Below are 17,136 nucleotides of genomic sequence, written 5' to 3'. Positions count from 1 at the left end.
CAGCACACTTACCAGCTAGCCAGCAGAAACCAACAAATTGACGCTGTCTAACAACTTGCATTAAAAACAGAGGTTTTAGTTGCACACCATGTGAAAATATACAGAATGTAAAAGTCTTACTGCCTCATCAAGGCTACTCTGTAAAGAGCGGTCTTAACTTTGAGAGCCTCTCATTAAAGGCAGGTATGTCTGGAGTCAGCCCATTCCTCCTTTAGCCACCATTGTGCTTTGCTGGGCTTCTGGTCTGTCCATGAACCTTTAAAGTGGTATTTAAGTCATAATTAAAAAAAACGCTGATTCTAATGATTGTCTCTGTCAAAAATGCTTGCCCTTGCCTGCAAGCAGTAATGTACACTGAGCCACACAGATGCAGCTCAGAGTACATTTACGTTACCTTCTCTGTACCGTGTTGAAGTGACTCCCATGTCATTGTCATTGCGGCCCAGCCATTTAGGCAACCGAATAGTGCAAACCCAAAAGGAATACTGGGAAACAATGAAAGCACCCGAACACTGACAGTACAGTGCTGGAGGGCATCCTTTGACAGGTGAGTCTGTAACAGTGTGCTAGCATCTGGTACATACAGGCACATTATAGCATAAACCTGCAGGGAGCCATTTGTACATTTTTTCGTGGAGTTTAATTCCGCTTTAAAAAGGAATAGACTGTCTCCAGGCATACCTGCCCCTAATTTATCTGAGAGTTGTGCAACTAAAATCTCTATTTTCAATGTTTTTTGTTGTTTATTTTTTTCTTTGTTTCTTTTGTTGGCTAGCTGGAAAGTGTGCTGTAGGTATAAGCCATTTCCAGTTTTCAACACTCTGCAGGGGCCCACTACACTACAGGGCTGTACTGTCTACTTCTTTGATTGCAGATGATGGGTTAAACTTCACCATCACCTTGATCAATGTAGAACCAACATGTAAATTTTTAGGAGTCCTTACATTGCAGGGCCCTACATTTCTTTCTGGTTCCAGATAGTACAGCCGAACACTTGGGGCCCATGCCACACGGGGGCCAAGGTCACTAGGCACATGCTCCTCACCACAGCTTCTTCCACTGATCCCCACACCTTCCAACCTTAACATGTTTACTACATATACCTTCTATTCATGATCTTGTACAGAATCCAGTGGCCATCTGCCTGAGGCCTATATGTATACTGGTCAACCTGATACTCTTCCACTCAGGTGTCAAGCATCTTCTTGATAACTTGTTAAAGTGTTGCTAACCCAGGACCCTGCTTTCACTATATCTGGTCTCCCACAATACACAGGACATGGAAATGCAATAGTTTTAGTAAATATAAACTGCTAAATACCTTTTCTCATGAGTAGTATATAGCAGTCTTGTGACTTCTATCAGTGTCTGGTTAAAGCTTGTAGGAGGAGTTTTCATTTTCCCCTGATTGTCCCATGAGGCTGCAGAACCCTGATCCTCTGTCTGGACAGTGCTAATATCCCTGTGCCGATCACATGCACTCTCCCAAGAAAAAAAAAACTCTCTAACAATACACACCAAACTGAGCATGTGCTGCTTGCCCCCAAGGCTCGGTTAAGAAGATGGTTTGGAGACTGGGGAAGAAGGGGGGGATCAGTGAAGGAAGGATTAAACAGCTTTTTTACACAATGCAGATAATTAACGCCTTAGGTATAACAAGCATGCTTTACAGCAGGGGTAGGGAACCTTTTTTTCTGCCAAGGGCCATTTGGATTTTTGTAACATCATTCAGGGCCCGTACAAAATGTATGCATAAATGTAATAGGCATTGCTTTGCGGCACAAAAACGCTGTACAAATTGCATGCCTTTGAGGTCACAAAAGTGTAAAAGGGGCCTTCAGTAATCAAGGTATAGTGTGCCCCCTTTCAATGCAGACTGACCACTGCGTGCCCCTTTCAATGCAGAGAGACCACAGCATGCCCCCTTTCAGTGCAGACTGACCACAGCGTGCCCGCTTTCAATGCAGAGAGACCACAGTGTGCCCCCTTTCAATGCAGAGAGACCACAGCGTGCCCCCTTTCAATGCAGACTGACCACAGCGTGCCCCCTTTTAATGCAGACTGACCAATGCGGGCCCCCTTTCAATGCAGACTGACCACAGCATGTAAAAGCAGAATTTGACCAGCGCTATGAAGTGTGTGGTGAGGCGTGAAGGACTAACAGGTGTAAGCGGCCAACAACCAAACCCCAAAGGGGTCAAGATATATGTGAAGTGCAGAGAAAGGTTGTAAACGGCGCTACCTTGTGCAAATGAATAACTAGATAGTAATAAAGTGCAATCTCTTATAATCAATAATAAATGAGAGGGTGTGTCCCATAAAACCGAAAGGGTTAAAAAATGATATATACTGTGTATCAAGTGGGTACAAGTAAAATATCCTGGTGTGTGATAGATAAAACCCAGAAAGTGCTGAAGTGCAATAAATAAATAACATAGACAGTGTTTTTATTGTGATATACAAGTAATTAAATCAATCCACTGTGGAAATAAAATAATCAAATATTGGTGAATATTCCTGGCACTGTTACTATCAAAAGTGCAACACGCCAGTAGAAACCATATAAGTGAAGAAAAGTGAAATCAGGGAATAATCCCGTGTAAATGAATAGACCAAAATAAATTGAGAAATCAGCTGCAATCACCTGTGTGACCACTAGGTGTCGCGCTGTATATACAACCTGCCCTAAACGAAAGTTAGGCAAGATGGATCTTCAAAGGTCCCCCTCCACAATCAACCAAGCACCGATTGGCGAGTTTCCATATGGGGAGAAAGAAAGGGGGAGCCTCGTGAAGTATCAATCATAAACTGAAGAAAAAGAACGTAGTATCCACTCACTATGAGAAGCCGTGGTAGCTGCCTCGCATCAGTTGCAATCGCCGGGAACCTTTTAATGCAAACTGACCACAGCATGCCCCCTTTCAATGCAGACTGACAACAGTGTGCCCCCTTTCAATGCAGACTGACCACAGCGTGCCCCCTTTCAATGCAGACTGACCACAGCGTGCCCCCTTTCAATGCAGACTGACCACTGCGTGCCCCCTTTCAATGCAGAGAGACCACAGCGTGCCCCCTTTCAATGCAGACTGACCACAGCATGCCTCCTTTCAATGCAGACTGACCACAGCGTGCCCCCTTTCAATGCAGACTGACCACAGCATGCCCCCTTTCAATGCAGACTGACCACTGCGTGCCCCCTTTCAATGCAGACTCACCAGAGCGTGCCCCCTTTCAATGCAGAGAGACCACAGCGTGCCCCCTTTCAGGCAGACTGACCACAGCGTTCCCCCTTTCAATGCAGACTGACCACAGCGTGCCCCGTTTCAAAGCAGAGAGACCACAGCGTGCCCCCTTTCAATGCAGACTGACCACAGCGTGCCCCCTTACAATGCAGACTGACCACAGCGTGCCCCCTTTCAATTCAGAGAGACCACAGCGTGCCCCCTTTCAATGCAGACTGACCACTGCATGCCCCCTTTGAATGCAGGCTGACCCCAGCGTGCCCCCTTTCAATGCAGACTGACCACAGCGTGCCCCCTTTCAATGCAGACTGACCACTGCATGCCCCCTTTGAATGCAGACTGACCACAGCGTGCCCCCTTTCAATGCAAACTGACCACTGCGTGCCGCCTTTCAATGCAGACTGAGCACAGCGTGCCCCCTTTCAATACAGAGAGACCACAGCGTGCCCGCTTTCAATGCAGAGTGACCACAGCGTGCCCCCTTTTAATGCAAACTGACCACAGCGTGCCCCCATTCAATACAGAGAGACCACAGCGTGCTCCCTTTCAATGCAGACTGACCACTGCATTCCCCCTTTCAATGCAGACTGACCACAGCGTGCCCCCTTTCAATGCAGACTGACCACAGTGTGCCCCATTTCAATGCAGAGTGACACACAGCGTGTCCCCTTTCAATGCAGACTGACCACAGCTTACCCCCTTTCAATGCAGAGAGACCACAGCGTGCCCCCTTTCAATGCAGACTGACCACTGCATGCCCCCTTTGAATGCAGACTGACCACAGCGTGCCCCCTTTTAATGCAGACTGACCACAGCGTGCCCCCTTTCAATGCAGACTGACCACTGCTTGCCCCCTTTCAATGCAGACTGAGCACAGCGTGCCCCCTTTCAATACAGAGAGACCACAGCATGCCCGCTTTCAATGCAGAGTGACCACAGGGTGCCCCCTTTTAATGCAAACTGACCACAGCGTGCCCCCTTTCAATGCAGAGAGACCACAGCGTGCTCCCTTTCAATGCAGACTGACCACAGCGTGCCCCCTTTCAATGCAGACTGACCACTGTGTGCCCCCTTTCAATGCAGAGAGACCACAGCATGCCCCTTTTCAATGCAGAGTGACCACAGCGTGCCCCCTTTCAATGCAGACTGACCACAGCGTGCCCCCTTTCAATGCAGAGAGATCACAGCGTGCCCCCTTTCAATACAGACTGACCACAGCCTGCCCCCTTTCAATACAGACTGACCACTGCGTGCCCCCTTTCAATGCAGACTGACCACAGCGTGCCCCCTTTCAATGCAGACTGACCACAGCGTGCCCCCTTTCAATGCAGACTGACCACTGCGTGCCTCCTTTCAATGCAGACTGACCACAGCGTGCCCCCTTTCAATGCAGAGAGACCAAAGCGTGCCCCCTTTCAATGCAGAGAGACCACAGCGTGCCCCCTTTCAATGCAGAGAGACCACAGCGTGCCCCCTTTCAATGCAGAGTGACCACAGCATGCCCCCATTCAATGCAGACTTACCACTGCGTGCCCCCTTTCAATGCAGACTGACCACAGTGTGCCCCCTTTCAATGCAGACTGACCACAGTGTGCCCCCTTTCAATGCAAAGAGACCACAGCATTCCCTCTTTCAATGCAGACTGACCACTGCATACCGTCTTTCAATGCAGACTGACCACAGTGTGCCCCCTTTCGATGCAGATTGACCACAGCGTGCCCCCTTTCAATCCAGACTGACCACAGCCTGCCCCCTTTCAATGCAGACTGACCACACCGTGCCCCCTTTCAATGCAGAGTGACCACAGTGTGCCCCCTTTCAATGCTGACTGAGTACAGCGTGCCCCCTTTCAATTCAGACTGACCACAGCATGCCCCCTTTCAATGCAGACTGACCACTGCGTGCCCCCTTTCAATGCAGACTAACCACAGCGTGCCCCATTTCAATGCAGACTGACCACAGCGTGCCCCCTTTTAATGCACACTGACCACAGCATGCCCCCTTTCAATGCAGACTGACTACAGCATGCCCCCTTTCAATGCAGACTGATCACAGTGTGCCCCTTTCAATGCAGACTGACCACACAATGCCCCCTTTTAATGCAGACTGACCACAGTGTGCCCCCTTTCAATGCAGACTGACCTCAGCGTACCCCCTTTCAATGCAGAGAGACCACAGCGTGCCCCCTTTCAATGCAGACTGACCACAGCATGCCCCCTTTCAATGCAGAGAAACCACAGCGTGCCCCCTTTCAATGCAGACTGACCACTGCGTGCCCCCTTTCAATGCAGACTGACCACAGCATGCCCCCTTTTAATGCAGAGTGACCACTGCGTGCCCCCTTTCAATGCAGAGAGACCACAGCATGCCACCTTTCAATGCAGACAGACCACTGCGTGCCCCCTTTCAATGCAGACTGACCACAGCGTGCCCCCTTTCAATGCAGACTGACCACAGCGTGCCCCCTTTCAATGCAGACTGACCACTGCGTGCCCCCTTTCAATGCAGACTGACCACAGCGTTCCCCCTTTCAATGCAGAGAGACCACAGCGTGCACCCTTTCAATGCAGACTGACCACTGCGTGCCCTCTTTCAATGCAGACTGACCACTGCGTACCGTCTTTCAATGCAGACTGACCACAGTGTGCCCCCTTTCGATGCAGATTGACCACAACATGCCCCCTTTCAATCCAGACTGACCACGGCCTGCCCCCTTTCAATGCAGACTGACCACACCTTGCCCCCTTTCAATGCAGACTGACCACAGCGTGCCCCCTTTTAATGCACACTGACCACAGCATGCCCCCTTTCAATGCAGACTGACTACAGCATGCCCCCTTTCAATGCAGACTGATCACAGTGTGCCCCTTTCAATGCAGACTGACCACACAATGCCCCCTTTTAATGCAGACTGACCACAGTGTGCCCCCTTTCAATGCAGACTGACCTCAGCGTACCCCCTTTCAATGCAGAGAGACCACAGCGTGCCCCCTTTCAATGCAGACTGACCACAGCATGCCCCCTTTCAATGCAGAGAAACCACAGCGTGCCCCCTTTCAATGCAGACTGACCACTGCGTGCCCCCTTTCAATGCAGACTGACCACAGCATGCCCCCTTTTAATGCAGAGTGACCACTGCGTGCCCCCTTTCAATGCAGAGAGACCACAGCATGCCACCTTTCAATGCAGACAGACCACTGCGTGCCCCCTTTCAATGCAGACTGACCACAGCGTGCCCCCTTTCAATGCAGACTGACCACAGCGTGCCCCCTTTCAATGCAGACTGACCACTGCGTGCCCCCTTTCAATGCAGACTGACCACAGCGTTCCCCCTTTCAATGCAGAGAGACCACAGCGTGCACCCTTTCAATGCAGACTGACCACTGCGTGCCCTCTTTCAATGCAGACTGACCACTGCGTACCGTCTTTCAATGCAGACTGACCACAGTGTGCCCCCTTTCGATGCAGATTGACCACAACATGCCCCCTTTCAATCCAGACTGACCACGGCCTGCCCCCTTTCAATGCAGACTGACCACACCTTGCCCCCTTTCAATGCAGAGTGACCACAGTGTGCCCCCTTTCAATGCTGACTGAGCACAGCGTGCCCCCTTTCAATTCAGACTGACCACAGCATGCCCCCTTTCAATGCAGACTGACCACTGCGTGCCCCCTTTCAATGCAGACTAACCACAGCGTGCCCCATTTCAATGCACACTGACCACAGCGTGCCCCCTTTTAATGCACACTGACCACAGCATGCCCCCTTTCAATGCAGACTGACTACAGCATGCCCCCTTTCAATGCAGACTGATCACAGTGTGCCCCTTTCAATGCAGACTGACCACACAATGTCCCCTTTTAATGCAGACTGACCACAGTGTGCCCCCTTTCAATGCAGACTGACCTCAGTGTACCCCCTTTCAATGCAGAGAGACCACAGCGTGCCCCCTTTCAATGCAGACTGACCACAGCATGCCCCCTTTCAATGCAGAGAAACCACAGCGTGCCCCCTTTCAATGCAGACTGACCACTGCGTGCCCCCTTTCAATGCAGACTGACCACAGCATGCCCCCTTTTAATGCAGAGGGACCACTGCGTGCCCCCTTTCAATGCAGAGAGACCACAGCATGCCCCCTTTCAATGCATAGAGACCACAGCGTGCCCCCTTTCAATGCAGACTGACCACAGCGTGTCCCATTTCAATGCAGATTGACCACATCATGCCCCCTTTCAATGCAGACTGACCACAGCATGCCCCCTTTCAATGCAGACTGACCACAGCGTGCCCCCTTTTAAAGCAGACTGACCACTGTGTTCCCCCTTTCAATGCAGACTGACCACAGCATGCCCCCTTTCAATGCAGAGAGACCACAGTGTGTCCCCTTTCAATGCAGAGTGACCACAGCATGCCCCCTTTCAATGCAGACTGACCACTGCGTGCCCCCTTTCAATGCAGACTGACCACAGTGTGCCCCCTTTCAATGCAGAGAGACCACAGCGTGCCCCCTTTCAATGCAGACTGACCACAGTGTGCCCCCTTTCAATGCAGAGAGACCCCAGCATGCTCCCTTTCAATGCAGAAAGCCAGTGCACTTACCTGCAGCGGCGGCTTCTCCTCCCGCCTCCTCCTCGACCAATGGCATGGGTTCGCCTTTCGGCCAATCAGGAAGCGGGTCTCTGACCCCCCTTCCTAATTGGCTAGGAGGAGGATCCGTGTGACAATAGCGAATTTTCATTCGCTATTGTCACACAAATGGGTGGGCTCGGGACGCACTGCTCTGCGCCCTGGGTCCACCCTTTTCTGAAGCTTTTCTTTCCCCGCTGGCATACACAGGCTCAGAGGCACGGGGGGGGGGGGCTGGGGGTCGTACGCAATGATTGTGCAGGCCGCAGATTCCCCATCCCTGATATACAGACTGATTTTAATGTTTTGACTTTGGTGACACTTTAGGTGCTTGCAGGTTACACTTAAATGATGCATCATCTCTTTCACAGGCAGCATAACAAGAACTTTTATAACAGGCTGTGCCCAATTCCAATGGCATGATAGAAATCTCTTGTTCCATGGTCAGTGGTGCACTTCAGCAATATGCCCAAATCCAGGGGTGACCCTCACCAGGGAGGGCCTAAAAAAGACCTCTACCTAGTCCTATAGTTTCATGATGCTGCTTTGCTGCACTCCTACTCCAACCAACTATGTTATACCCACTATTTATTTGGGGTTCATAGATAATTATTTCCTGGGGGAAGTGCTTCATCTTTCTCACATTGCAAAAGTGACACAAGATGATGCCCTTTACACCTGTTCAGTAAGGTTGGCTACGGGGATGTTTTCTGAAAACAGTGGGCCTGTGTGCAAAATCAAAAGTTGAGCTCTCCTGTCTGTGAAATAAGAAAGTTCTGCGGGCACCATAGCAAATATTGTGTGTGGTTCTCGTTGCATGAAATATTGGCCGTGGCTTAAGGGGACACAGAGCGTAGTGGTTCTGGGGTCGTGAGGCAGAGTTCGGGGGTCAGTAGCAAGTGAGGCAGAGTTTAGAGGTCATTAATAAGAGAACACTACTCACATATATACCAAAGTCCTTGTACCCACAAAATATTTATACTTACTATGTCACAAGTGACAGTCCCACAGATACACATAAACCTCAGAAAGAAGGGTTAATTTCTTAAAAATTAAAGCGATTGTAAACCGCTGCAGTTTTTTTTTTTTTACTTACCTGCAAGACAAAGGCATAATGTGCTACTATGCATCTCATACTAGCACATTATGTTAAACTTACCTGAAAACGAAACGTTCCAGCGATGCGATGCCATCGCTGGATGCAGTATCAATCTAATCCCGGTCTTCCTTCCGGGTTCGTGGCTCTGGCTCTGTGTGCGTGCGGAAGCCACCAGTCATGGCACACTGCTCTTAAGGAATAGCACAGGCAGCCGTTCCTTCATAGCGCACGCGCCAGTGACGTAACTGGCTGCTAGGTCAGTAAATAGCTCCTAAACGATGCATGTTCACTAATGTCTTACCGGCTCTCTATGCAACCCCTGAGGCAAGGGTGCATTTACAAGGATACTACTCTGAGCCTTTCTACATTGCTTGAGGCACGAGACAAGGTTTCCCACTCTCACCACTGATTTGCAATAGCAATTGAAACCCTAGCCATAGAAATCAGAAACCATCCAGACATTCATGGAGTCAGATGCGGTCCCCACAAACACAAATGTGCTCTCTTTGCAGATGACCGGCTTCTCTTTATTACATCCCCTCTTCTCTCCCTTCAAAATGTTTGCCGATTGCTAGACGAGTTTGGAGATATTTCAGGGCTTCAAGTCAACCTAACTAAATCACAAGCACTTAACATTAATGTCCAGGAAACCCTGGTATCGAGATTGAAGGAACACTTCCCATTTCCTTGGAATACAACTTCCATACCCTATTTGGGAATGCACCTCCCCTCCAGGATAGACAGGCTTTATTTGCTAAATTTTCCCCCTTTCTACCAAAAACTGAACGAGGACCTGCGGTCTTGGGTGCGGCTTAATCTCTCTTGGTTAGGTGGATTTATTCTGTTTCCCTGCCCCTTCCTATTAACAAAGACCATTTAAGACATTTCCAAGCTAAGATTGCGGCATTCGTTTGGGGTTCGAAGGGACACAGGCTGGCGAAAGGTGTTCTTTTTCGAGCTCGTAACAGGGGCGGTCTAGGCTTACCGAACGTACTCCTATATCACCAAGCAGCACAATTAGCTCAGATTTCAGTTATCTACTCGAAGAATGCTACACCTGATTGGGGGCATATGGAACGACAAGCGGTTCCACAATTCACGGTAGGCTACCTGATGTGGTGCACTTCTAAAACTCGCCCAGCAATCCTTGCCCCCACACTCTCTTATTCGTTGACCCTTTGGGACGGTCTCAAGAACCACGAGAACTTGGTCTCTCCCATTCAACCTCTAGCTCACCTATTCCATAATCCCCAATTCCCCCCAGGAATGAACATAAAGGCCTTCCAATGGTGGCTGGACAAGGGGATGTACAGAATTGGACACTTCCTCAACTCAAAAGGGCCACTTTCCCCGAGTCATTGCATCAATAAACTGGGGATGCCAATTACTGAACAATTTAGGCTTCAACAAATTTCCCACTTCCTGCATTCCATCTGGACCTCCAAACCTTTTCCTCCTTGCATTTCGCCATATCAGCTATGGTGTAATCAAAACCCGGAGCAAAGGGGAGGGATCTCGGTGATCTACAAGTCCCTTTCCACAGATAATACTAAAACCAACTATCTGATAGCTTGGGAAAAAGATCTTTCGCTTGAATGGGATTTAGAGGACTGGCATTCAGCAGTTTCCAGCGCTTACAGCGGTATCATCAATGTAAACCTAATAGAAGCAGACCTAAAAGTATTGACCCGCTGGTACATGGTACCTTCCAAGTTAGCAAAATTATACACGGATTCCTCCCCCCTCTGTTTCAGGGGATGTTCCCATTTAGGTACAATGCTACATATATATGGTGGGAATGTCCTAGAATAAGCGGGTTCTGGAATGGGATTTTTGCTAGCATACGCAAGGTTACAGGGTTGGCCGTCCCCACCACCCCTCAATTAGCCCTTCTAAACTTCCCAGTGGAGAGGGGTCCAAAACATATGAAACACCTTATAAACATTATTCTCTTAGGAGCTAAATTGACGATAGCGAAAGTGTTTAAACAGCCCTTGGTCTCCAGTTGCAGTGCAAAGTGGAAAATTTCTTGGATTATGGCCCAGGAGAAGATGGCCAGCATCCTACAGGACACAGTCCAGAAGTTTGAAGCGACTTTGGAACCATGGGCTGGGTACATGCAATTAGCTAAGACAACCCTGTAGTCCTTAACGGTAACAAGCCAATTCCCATGCTCTGGCAGGACTCCTTATTCCCTAGGCATTTCTGGCTCCTTCTTTCCTCCTTCATTTCCTTTTCTTCCTCTCCTTTTCTCTCTCCTCTTCTCTCCTCCACCTACGGAGGCCTACAGGTTAAAGGCTAGTTCAATTAAAAAACAACGGAGGATAGTCAGATCATTTTGTATACCCCCTGTTGAGATATAACCCCTGCGGTTGCATTGGGATTCTCTCATATATGTTGGATCTTATCTCTTCACAGGTTTTAGTGAGGGTAAGATTGATAGCTTAATCTGTTCCCACGCAAGAGCTTACCCCATCTCATTTTTTGGGGAGCCCCTACTGCATAAAATCCCTGGGTCTTGTCGGCGTAAGCTGGTCTGGCAACGGATTCCAGGGAACACTCGCCAGCTCACCAATCTGTAGCTCCTAAGAGTATATGGTACCATTCCCTGGTACTCTCGTAGTTTTCTAAAATTTGTGAACGTATTTAACCTACATTGTTGACTATCCTCTTGTTTTTTGTTTGTTTTTTTTTCCATATCTGCCTTACCTGTATTAGTTTGTTACATAACCCACTCTTTTTCTGGGTTTATTTGAACTGCATTACTTCTGTTAATTGATTTGAAAACTTCAATAAAAATGATTGAAAGAAAAACTGATCACTTTGTCTGTCTGAGCCTTAATTAAAAACTTCAATAAAACCAGCAACTGTTGGAACAATCAACACCCTGTTCAAGACTATGTAATGCACATCATAATGTATAGAGTGTAGGAGTCAGGAGTAAGTAACATACAAAACAACATATAGACTGCAGCAGTCAGGCTCCCTTGTTCAAATCAGATTCCTCTTTACATCATAAATTCCATCAGAATTCCCTCCTACATCAAATCCCTAGATTCCCACTTCTAAATTACAGTTCCCCCCCTTACTTCAGGATCCTTAAAATCCTCTCCTCCATCATCAGGTTCCCCAGAGCCACTCCCCTTACATCAGGATCTCGATTCACCCCCCCCCCCTTACATTATGGTTTCCAGAGTCACCCCTCCCTTACATCATGATCACCAGAGACCCTTGCCTAGCTTCAGGGTCCCCAGAGTTACCCCCCTTACATCAGGATGCCCAGAGACACCCCCCTTATATCAGGGTCCCCAGTGCCACTCCACTTACATCAAGGTCCCCACAGCCAACCCCCTTATATCAGGGTCCCCTGAGTCATCCCTCTCTTACATCAGGGTCCCCAGAGTCATCCTAACCTTACATCAGGGTCCCCAAAGTCAACATCTCTTACATCAGTCTTATTAGGTCTTGTGTATTAACGCTTATTAATGAACAATTGCTTGTATTGGTCCACAGCAACCATTAAGGTTCTAATATTCACATGCCATTTTGAATTTGATTGGTGACCATAAGACAATCAAGACAGATCTTATTTTGGACACACATTGCTAAATAATGGCCAGTGTAGTCACTGATCTGAAAATTCAATATGCAAATATCTGTGTTATAATTTATACAGCATTTCAGTGGCTCTGTTCTCGCAGAAACATTGAGACTGATTTAAAAACAGGGCATTTAACAGCAAGCAATGCTAATATAGTAGTAATAATAATTAATAATAGCACTTTTTAACCTCCTCATATAGTAAAAATAATCAGCTCTAATGTTTCTTGCAGGGATTCAATTATATTTATGAAGAGAAAACTAAAGTTTTGTAGCATTTTCAGTAGTTAATCATATAGAATTCTTCTGCTACACATCACTATTCATTTTATAAACAGTAATGACCAACGGGAGAGTGATTATCTCTAGTGTGAGCTCTTCAGAAGTGTGACGCACATATTAGATCACATTAAGCTGTCACAATACATATCCTGGCATCAATTTGATAACCATGAAGCTGTCTGATTGATAAAAGTTCCTGTGATGTGCTTCCATTCTAAAACCAGCCAGGTAGGGATGTTAGTGGAAAATCCAATGGCTTATTAAGGATAATCCTCATGTAACAAGATAAACAGGTTCATAGAAACCAAGCTATTACTATGCTAATCAACAGTTATATTAAAGTAATCGTTAGTTTGTGTTATTATTCTAAATGTAACATAAATGTTCTGAAGCTATTTTTCATCTAGATGTATAATGTACCGTATATAATCTAGATTTATCACAAGAAAGAGTATTTATGAAAAAAAAAAGAAAAAGAAAGAATGGTATGCAGCTTTTAAGAAATTGATAGTTACCCTTTTTTGTAATGCTCAACTCACAGGTGTGGTAACACTTCCCTCTTAAGCTTTTTAGGGTATTGGAGGGGCTTAGTTACAGTGGAGAGAACTTAGGTGGGTGCTAAGGGTCTCTGCCCTAGAAATGGGAAAAGGACAGAGAAAACTCTGAGAAATGTATATGTGAATCTATAAATACCAAAATTTGTGTGGGGAATGGGCTAATTAGTCCAGCCCTTGAGTTGCCTTGCTTACCGTTGTGACATAGTTGACGGGCTTAGCTGTTGGGAGGAAGGAGGTGGGCCTTGAGCTGAAGTCACTCTGTGTTTGGATGTTAGTAGGAGGAGGATGGAGTTATTGAGGTACAGAAAAAAAATAGGATGAGCACGTGTAGACAAACTTGAGGCAGACATTATGGAAGGAGCATGTGGTGATATCCCCATGGACCCGCTAAGAGGAAATGTCTCCATCCTGAATACAAATTTGTGCATGCAACTAATAGAGAGCTTGGCCCTTTGTCACAAAGGTCACTGTGACTTTCTTTTACCCCTGTGTAGGATCTGCTTTATTCCTATAGCTCAGGTCAGTCCTTTTGTGTGGTGCCAATAATGTGGAAAATTTGTATTTGAACTGTTGCTGGGACAGAAAGCTGCCAGAGATGTGTCCCTATCCGGGCAAAGCCAGAAAGTTGCTAACAGCTGTGGGCTTCAAGCAGAGCCTGAGGTGGCAAAAGTAGAAATCAGCCACCCAGGCAGTCCTTTCATGGACCTACAGTTGTTGTCACTACAAGCATTGGCAATGATAGGCACAGGTGAATAGGGCTGGAACACTTACTCCAAAGAGCGAGGGGTCCAGATGGCCTGGTGGGACTGGAATTGCTGAAGGTACCCCACACTGCTTGATCTGAATCCCTTTCGTGACTTTGGAGAAACCTCAGGATTTTTCCAATACATCTATGTACTGTATGTACCCCAGGAACTACTTTTGCACAGGACACATGGTCTAGTAACCCTAATGCTTCAGAATCAGAGTCTGGTTAGGCCTCCAAAGTTTCTGGCTATGCCAGTTTATCTATGTCAGCAGTCTTCTCAGATGACTGGAGATGGGCAGACCTCGTTCCATCCTTGCAACTGCTAAAATCATTTGATGCTTTGCTGCCCCTACAAGAAGGCATAAGACACAAGTAAACATGACTTTCCCACTTGCAGGGGTTTCTTAATGAACATGTTTGGGTGGAACATTAAATGGATTTTCCCTACATTACAGAAGGTCTTTTCAACATCCTGGTGAGGTAGTGTCAAACAAAACAAGCAAAAAATTGGGGGAGCAAACCCTGAACATGTATATCTAAAGCCGGTGCAGGTCTTTTCAAAATCCTGGTGAGGTAGTGTCAAAGCCCAAACAAATTTTTTTGGGACTTTTTTCAATTACAATGCGTCTACCGGAACATCTGAGGGTCAAAAGCTGCTTACCAAAGGTATAAAATGTTTCTATACACTGAACCTCAGTAAGCACATATGCAAGGACTGGGCAATTTTAGTGAAATCCTCAGTACAAGAGGTAATCCTTGCAATGTAGCAGCCTCAGCTTCTCTCAGGTTAACTGGTACCTACAGGCAATTCCTGACCCTACATATAATAGGCTGCTTATTATGTAAACTGTTGCACTAACTTATTGGTTCTTATAAATGTGTATTTTCTGTGTATTACTGTGTTCTCCACACTTGATCTGGCCAACAAATATTGGCAGATTCCAGTAGCCAAGGCTGACTGACCAAAGACTGCCTCATTAACCCTATGGAAGTATACCAGTTTAGGAGGATACACTTTGGATTAAACAATGCACTAGTTACATTCCAGAATAATGGAACACTGTCTGGGGGACTAGAACTTACATTACATCCTGATTTTCCTTGATGATATTATGGTGTTGTTCACCACTTTCAAGGAACATCTCACCCATCTAGATGCAGTGTTGGCGCAGGCACTCTGGTATGAACTGAAACAAAGGCCAAAAAATGCCACAATCTCAAGAGTGAGACAGAGTATCTGGTTTTACAAATATTACCCAGAGATCGTTATCTGCTACGATGTCTGCTATTGAAGGCTTGGCACTCTCTTTGGTCTCATAATAAACTGGAGCAAATCTATATTACTCCCATTGAACCCTTTACATGGTCCTCTTCTGCCTGTAGTGTCAATACTCAAAGTTGATGTAAAAATTAAATATCTTGGGGTAATTATTTCTATCTATCGTAGAGAATATATTTCTCAAAACCTGTCACCACTAGTACAAAAATAAATTAAAAATCCCAGGGTAAGGCATTGTGCAAGCTGCCACTTTCTGTGGTTGGCCGTACCAACCTTTTAAAAATGATATAGATGCCTCAGGTAATGTTCTTTGCTGGTCTTAGACTCCACTGTTCCACCTCTCAATCAATTTATCTATCCAACATTATATTTGATGTATAAGGTCTGGCAATACACTAAAAAAAAATTATTTGGCATTTCAGGCTATAGTAGATTTACGCCATAATGGCGTAAATCTAAGTTTCCGGAAATCTTACAACTGGTAGGATTTTCCAGATGGGAGCGTGCAGGGATCACTATACTAACGTAAATGTACTCCGATGGGGTCTTGAAAACCATCAACAACTCTGTACTGAATATAATCTTGATCAAAAATGTTTTTTTCAATATTTACAACTAAGACATGCTCTGAAGACCCGAAGTTTGGTTTCAATGGTCTCCGTTTCCTTTGATCCTATTTTGGATAGCATAGTTAGAGCAAATACTACCAAGGGTCTTATTACTAAGGTTTATATGTGATTATTATCCAAAATGCTTTCTAACGTTTCTGATGTGATGTGACTCTAGGGGATATATGGGATCAAATATTACAGAATCTACAGATTGCCTCAATATCTCCTACTCACAAGAGAGACTCAATTTTTTTTGTATAAAGCTTATCTTACTCCAAAACTGCTGCTCTCAATCCCCCCCAGATCCTTTATACATGCCTCCCAACCGTCCCTGATTCACCAGGCCCATCCCAGAAATTGATCCATGTCCTGGAGTCCTAGGGCTGAGTCCTAGAATGCCGACAGCGGTACGGGGTGGCTTGGTTCCCGCGTTACAACGAGCAACACATGGCAGCTGGCATCTCTCCCCGGCTGCCTCTGACACTCACACAGACAGTGCAGAGTGGAGTGCCCAGAACCTGCCCTCCTCATTCCTGTGTTTTTCTGTACACAGAGGAGGAGGTGGGGAGCAGTACATCACTCTCCAGGATGGCTGATCTGAGGTCTGTGATCATTTCTAGTTTTTGTAGTCCACTTTCAGAGGAGGGAGGCATGGGGAAGGGGATGGAGGCATAGGGCAGAGGTGGGAGGAATGGGGCAGAGGAGGGAGGCATGAGGAAAAGAATGAGGGGGGAAGGATGGAGCTGGGATGGGATCAGGTGGAAGGATGGAGCTGGGATAGGATCAGGGGGATGGATGGAGCTTGGATAGGATCGGGGGATGGATGGAGCTGGTATAGGATCAGGGTACGGAATGGAGCTGGGATAGGATAAGGGGATGGATGGATCAGGGGGATGAATGGAGCTGGGATGGGATCAGGGGGATGGCTGGAGCTGGGATGGGATTAGGAGGGAAGGATGGAGCTGGGATGGAATTGGGGGGTGGGTGGAGCCAGGGTAAAATCAGGGGATGGATGGAGGCAGGGTGGGATCAGGGGGAAGGATGGAGCCAGGATGGGATCAGGGGATGGATGGAGCTCGGATATAATCAGG

Source organism: Pelophylax lessonae, assembly GCF_965119305.1.
Source record: "Pelophylax lessonae genome assembly, chromosome: 3".
Taxonomy (NCBI): domain Eukaryota; kingdom Metazoa; phylum Chordata; class Amphibia; order Anura; family Ranidae; genus Pelophylax; species Pelophylax lessonae.
The sequence above is the reverse complement of the archived record's forward strand: the minus strand, read 5'-3'. Positions refer to the sequence as shown.